The sequence below is a fragment of the Nicotiana tabacum genome, chromosome 5 (assembly GCF_000715075.1).
Source record: "Nicotiana tabacum cultivar K326 chromosome 5, ASM71507v2, whole genome shotgun sequence".
NCBI lineage: Eukaryota > Viridiplantae > Streptophyta > Magnoliopsida > Solanales > Solanaceae > Nicotiana > Nicotiana tabacum.
The window spans coordinates 91,464,217-91,471,269 of record NC_134084.1 but is presented as its reverse complement, the minus strand read 5'-3'; positions in this window follow the sequence as shown (position 1 = coordinate 91,471,269).

The following is a 7,053-nucleotide window of genomic DNA, read 5'->3' as shown; positions in this document are numbered from 1 at the left end:
TCAAGGCTCGGTAGATTTCAGATAAGATTAGAGGAACCACAGTGTTGTTGGCTTTCTTGATTGCAACATCGATCATTCCCACAAGACCTATCTCTATATTACCATCTTTTCGCAGACAAACCACAACACCCAAGAAGGCTACCATAAAAGCTAAACCTCGCCTTGCCTCCCATTTGTCTTTATTTCCGGCATGGGTTTGACCAGTGTTCGGTTCTTTAAAACCTCGGGGGTTACCATGTCGATGATACAAGAACTGGAGCATACAATACCCTTCAGATAAGGTTCTGTCTTGAATATCCCGACTAATACTCAGCAAATCCAGAAATTTGTGGGGGGATACCGGTCTTGGTGCCAATGGATATCGACTTCTAAGGTTTCCGTTAAGGCTCGCATAACCCGCAACTTCCTCCAATGTAGGTGTAAGATCAAAGTCAGAAAAGCGGAACACATTGCGAGTCGGGTCCCAAAAAGGTTTTAAACCTTCAATTATGTCCAACCTTGGCTTGCCATTCAATAGTCCGACGAGGCCTCCCAGAACGTTTACTACTGTTTCTCTACTGCCTTTTCCTAGATCATTCCACCACATGTGGAGCTTTAAGGGGATCTCATTAAGGACTGTGACGGGTACAATTTCGTTTGTGCTCATCCTGCACATTTATTAAGGTGATTATTTTGACCCAAAAAGAAAAGTAACACCATTTTTAAAAATTTTTTCATTTCAAAAACAAACTCGGCTTCGCAAATACGGCCTTTCAGCACTTCGGGGAAGAAGATTTTAAGGTTGTGCCTGCTAACCGTTAAAAATGACCCAAGGTGGCTGTTCTTGCAAAAACAACCTTCCGGCGCCCTTTTGGGGACATTCGGCTTATTTTAAACAAGAATGACATCACCCGACTTATTTGTGACACAAATTAACATTTTGTTGTTTTTGGGCTATTCTTGCAAAAAGGGAAAGTTGGACCCGATAAAGGTTGCCTAAGTATCCCACATCCGGTGAGAATCAAATTGGCGTAATTCGGGCAAATAAAACTATTTTTGAAAATAAAACTCTTTTTTTTCATTTCATTTTTCTCAAAAAAAAAAAATCGACAGAGTTTCAGTACTATTTGGACTTTGGTTTTTTTCAAAACAAGTGACTAACTCACTCAACCCTTATACCGCTATTTTCTTTTCCAACTTTTCTCTAATCATTCAAAAGCCGGTCAGCATGCGAACCCAAAGCAAATAAATGCACAAGTAGCACGTAAAATATGCATTAGTATGGTCTTTGATTATGGGTACACCTGTCCTAGACGGACCCAACCCCTGTGTTGAGTCCCCTAAGTCAAATGCACATGATGCAATAAAATGTTCCTACTAGGGATCCGACATGAGGCTGAGTTATTCTAGGTTTAAAACCTGGGTTTATTGTTCTAGACCTGGCTTACCCAAGCGGACAACTCGAGCCGAGGAGGGCAGCGTACCGGGAATACAGAAGCTTCACCGGCTTTGCAACTTGTCCGAACCTCGTTCTAAAATGGGATAAGACTCTAGACAAAAGAGAAGCCACACGAAGTGCACCCTTCTCCATGATTTAGAAGACTCAGAAAGAGGGAGGGTTTCGTAGCAGTTTATATATACAGTTCAACCATATCAAAAAGGTAAAAGCAACATTTAGCATATTAAGTCCACAAAATACAGTAATATCAACAATAAAGCCAAATAAAAATTGCATTAACAAGCTCAAATTCTTGAACCCTGAACCGGAAGTTCTAGGTTTGTTTCCCAGCGGAATCGCCAGAGGTGTCGCACCTCCTTTTTACTACACCACGGAAGGGTACAAGGGAGTTTTTCCAATTTAAGTGACAATCGAAACAGGATTAATTATTTAAAATTCAGAGTCGTCACTTGGGATGGTTTGTTTTCTGGTGTCCCAAGTCACCGGTTTATTTTAAAATCCTAGATCGAAGAAATTTGACTTTCCTTTTGAAGTCTGCGAACCAGAAATTCTAAATAAGGAATTCTGTTAACCCAAGGGAAGGTGTTAAGCACCCCTGGATTCCATAGTTCTAGCACGGTTGCTTAAACTATTACAATTAGTCTATTATCTGATTTTAAAACATCTTTGAACCTATGTGCATTTTTACTTTAACTCGCTTTTAATTCATTTTAGGAAGATTTCAATGTTTAACAAAACATGTCTTTGGATCATGCCACATGAAATGCACCCGCGATCCGCGACATATTTATTAACGTTGTTAGGATTTGGATTTGGGTCACATGAAATGCACACCCGAGTTTAGGAAAGTAATATTATTAAAATAATGCGTCTAAAGCAACTACGCGGTTTTAACTTTGCGGGGGCCATGGAAATTTGTTAAATGACATGCTTTGAATTCTAAGGATTTTAAAAGAAATAATTAAATGAGGGCCACGCATTTGAGATTTTATTTGGCGCGGCGCACCTCAATTCCAATTTTTAAAAGGGAATTCAAACTACATTTGGAGGGCCATAAATCAGTTATGTTATTGAATATGGCTCGCCCAACTAGTTAATAGCCTAATTGATTAACACTAAATGTAGTTAAAGGTTCCATTTAAATTAATTAAGATGGTTTATGTGAGGGAAAACCAATCCATTACACAAAAAGGCTTGAGCCAATACAAGAGGACTGATGGTCCAACAAAAGAAATGGCTCAGATCTCGTTCCAAGAACTTTCAGAATTGGGCCTCATAATTGAGCCCAAGTTCGGAGCCCTGCAGCTGCTGAGCACCAGGCTCAACATCGAATCCTTGTAATGTATGAGCAAGCTTGAAGTTGCAAATGAATTCAAAGGAACAACAACGAGACTAACACATATGCAAGCAAACTTTGGAATCTTCTTTAACTTATCAATACCCAATTACATGACATCCAATAATGATTTGATCTTGAAAGCAATTGTGAGTTCCAATTCTAATAACTAATAGTAGGTAGCGGAATTTAACAGTTTCAATGTCATAACAACACGGCTAATCACATTACTTTTGTATAGAGTTACAATATCAAATTATTTTTGGTCATTCAGCATCTAATACCACCAATATTCTTTACCAGCAAACAAATTACTAACCCAGTCTCCTAAAAGGAAACTTCAAACAAACAACTGAAATTCAGAAAAGTAATATAGAATACTGCATATGCAAATACCTATTATGAATATCCTTGAAAGTCCTTTTTATACATATACACCAATTCAAACCCATGAAATCCAAGTAGCTAAGCCATAATTTGTTCCATGTTTCAAACCAAAACTAATTCTAGAACAAAGAACTTAGCAGGTATACCCAACAATAAGATGATTACAAACATAACCATACTATATTCAACCATAAATATACTCGACCAAGCTATTTCTGAACTAAGTAATACGCATTATGCATGAAATTGAAAGAGACAGAAGTGACAATTCAATAGCAACCATCATCCAATTTGTTCATATTTCAGATTCAAGTTTCGGACTATATTTAAGTGGTGTCAATGGAATTGACAAATACCTGAAATGAAAGGAAAGGGGATTCAAGGTCAGCAGTAAGTAGCAGGAGAAATAAACCTCCCAGAACCAACTTTAAACCAAGAATTGTTGTGCAGCAAACAAAACAAGCAACCAGAACTTCAAACCAAGTCCTTTTAAACCATCAAACTGAAACGCTTCAGCCCAGATAGATCAGAAACTATTTTAGGAATTAGAAACTGAAGAAATCACAAAAAGAGTTCAATGAAACAGTAAAATCAGCCGTTTGTATTTTCTGTATTTTCGGCTCTTCCCCTGTTCTCTATCTCTGTAATTTCTATCTTTCTATATCTCTCTGTATTCTTCAGTATTCAGCCCCCTTAATAGGCATTCAACTTAGTGCATTCACCATCATCAATTCATCTTTTTAATTTTTAATTATCCACTTAATTAGTGCAATTCTAACCCTACCATCTATTAGAAGTTTCTTAAGTAGGTGAACACCCTTTTTATTAAATAATTCTCAAGCTACCCCTCATAACCCCCTATTAATTACTTCTTCTGCCTAAAACTAACAATGAGTCAATTTTGAACCAATAGTTCAGACCTAAAGGATGGGTTAATCTTGAACCCAAAGCCTAAACCAAGAATCAGAAATCCAAACATGACTAATTCGAGTGAGAAGCAATCACAAAAGCCTAAAACACAAACTAATCATTGATTTTCTTTTAAGCTAAATACCAAACTGGAATCAAACTAAATTAATCATATTAACAAAGGTCCAATTCAAGCTAATTAATCAGAAAGTGCCAATAATTTAAAATAACATTAAGAAAATGAAGAATATCAAATAGCAAACTTGAAAAAGAAGGACCGAAAAACTGACAAAAATGGACCCTAGATTAGTCTAAAGGGAATGACCAGGTTCAAAATTTTCAACAAATTCAAACGAAATTCATGCCATTCGAAGAATTATAGAAGAAGAAGAAGAGGAGGAAAAGAATAAACGAACAAAAACTGGACGAAGAGAGAAAAAGAAACTTACCAATTCAAATTTTCTAACTTGACTGCTCTTATAATTTAATCCTCAAGTAACGTCATCCGCTTGTTCTTTGTCAAGAACAAGCGAACAACATTAGTTCAGGATTAAATGAATCTTGACCGCTAAGAAAACCTCAAGGGATGAACGAACTTGGCTATGGTTTTTAGGGCTTAAAAACCTAGATTGAAGATTCGAAGAGCTTGGGCCATGTTTGAGGGAAACATAGTAAGGTTTTGAGAAGAGGGGGTTGAGGTGGTTATACGGTGTGATTTTAGTGGTGAACGGAGCTAGCGCCCTAAGGCGGTGAGGGTACGGTGGTGGCGCCTCTAGGGTTTGGTTAGAGACGAAGGGGTTGAGGGGTTCTGGGGGGGTGTAAGGGAATTGGGTATATTAAATGGGGGGATTAACACGAGCCGTTGGATGTGGGTGAAATCAACGGCTCAGATCAAAGGCCATTTTAAACGACATCGTTTGGTTTAAGTGGGAGACCAGACTGGGTCAGGGGACGGGTCGGGTTGTGGGTGAGACGGGTAATGGTTGAGAATCTGGACCGTTTGATCAAACTAATTCAATGGTCCAGATTAAAATGCCTGAAACGACATCGTTTGGATGAGGCTGGAGACGACCGGGTTGGGGCTGGTTTTGGGCTGGACTGGGGCGAGTTTCAGGTGTATTTGATTTGGGCCTCTTGAATTAAATTGAATTTGGCCCAAATTTGATTTCCTTCTCTTTTATTTAATTTTTTTCCTTTTCTATTTATTTCCAAACTATTTTTCTAAATTAAAACTAAAATCCTAAATTAAATTATAAAAAACCCAAATTAACTTAAAAAATATTAATTAACTTTAAATAATACTTATCACAAATAATTAAATACCAAACTAAAAGAAAATCACAAAATTTTGACATTAAACACTTAAATGCAAAAGTACGTTATTTTTTTTGATTTTTTCATTTTGTAAAACAACAATTTACTAAATTAACCCAAAAATGTACAAAAATCAAATCCTAAATGCAGATGCTATATTTTTGTATTTTTTAATGCATTAATAAAATTAAACATGCACACAAAAACATGCAAACAATCAGGAAAATCGCACAGTAATTCCTAGAATAACACATAATTAAAGAAAAGACCTAATTTTGGGAATTCTTTGGAGTAATTCGTGTGAGGCAAAAATCATGTGCTCACAAGAATCACCTGTATTTCCAAGAGTATAACTGACTATAGGTACAACGGATGACGCACTAAGAAGTTCTGAACTACCGTAGACTTGAGGTCTGGGGTGCATGAATCGATAACATAGAGCAAGGTACCGATACTACTAGAACTTTAGAGCTCAATTTTAGCTCTGCAAAAGACCCTTATGAAATTGATTAAGGAGCAAAATGACCATATCGATCAGATTCCAGGGGTACCACATGTTTTTAAAGGAGTAGATTTGGAAAGGTATTTCCAACAACTATGGAAACTAAAGCTTCACCTTTGCTCATACATAAAAAATTCAAAATGTGAGATCTTGCCAAGTATGATACAACTACAAAACCCCGAGGCAATACAAGAACCTACACTACAGGGATCAAAGGATCATGAAGTATCAAATTAAATCCATACTGGTTAAGAAGTTCGAAAAGATACTTACTAAGGGAGCATTAACTTGGTATTCACTCTTAGCTGAAAACTTTATAAGTTAATTTACAGATCTGAATGATGCATTCATTAAAGCTCACATCAGTGAATAAAAGGTGGAAAAACGATGAAAGATATATTCAAAATCCACCAGGGAGATTGTGAGCTTCTCCAAGACTTTATAGACCAATTTTAGATGGAAAAAAGGATATTTCCAGAGGTCCCAAATAATTGAGTTGCTTTGGCTTTTCCAAAAACTATGAACGAAAAGAGTTCAGAGGATACTAGGAGGCTGAAAATAGTCATCGAAAATCCCATTCAAAATCTTGGAGTGATATGTACAATCACTACAGGACTATGTTGCGGGTAGAAGAGTATATAAGGCACTACTAGTTAGTATTGAATGAATGCCAGGATGGAGGTATAATGATCAAGTAGTGTATAAATTCAAATGACTAGAATCTGAAAATAGGAATTTAGGCAATCAATATAATCCTTACACTGTGAGTTCTCGACAAGGGTCAAAAATAAGAAAAGAAGTTAGGCGAGATAACATGGGACCTATCCGGAGAGAAAACAGTAGACCTTCCCAGGCGAGCAAGGAACCTAATGTGCCAAAGCTCGTGAACCACAACTTTTGTATCAGTCCTTCAAAGCTAGTAGTTCTTTGATAGACATGGGAGACGAAGTAAGATGACCCAAGAAAATAAAAACAGATCCTAACAAAATGATCCAGGAGTTTTGATGCAACTTTTACAATAATCACGAGCAAATAACAGATTGCAAATCCCTACAGGATGAGGAGTGTCACGACCCTAATCCCAGACCCGGTCATGATGACGCCTCTCGTGAAGACAAAGCCAGCCGACACACTCCCAATTCATTTTAAGCAATAAAAATAATACAA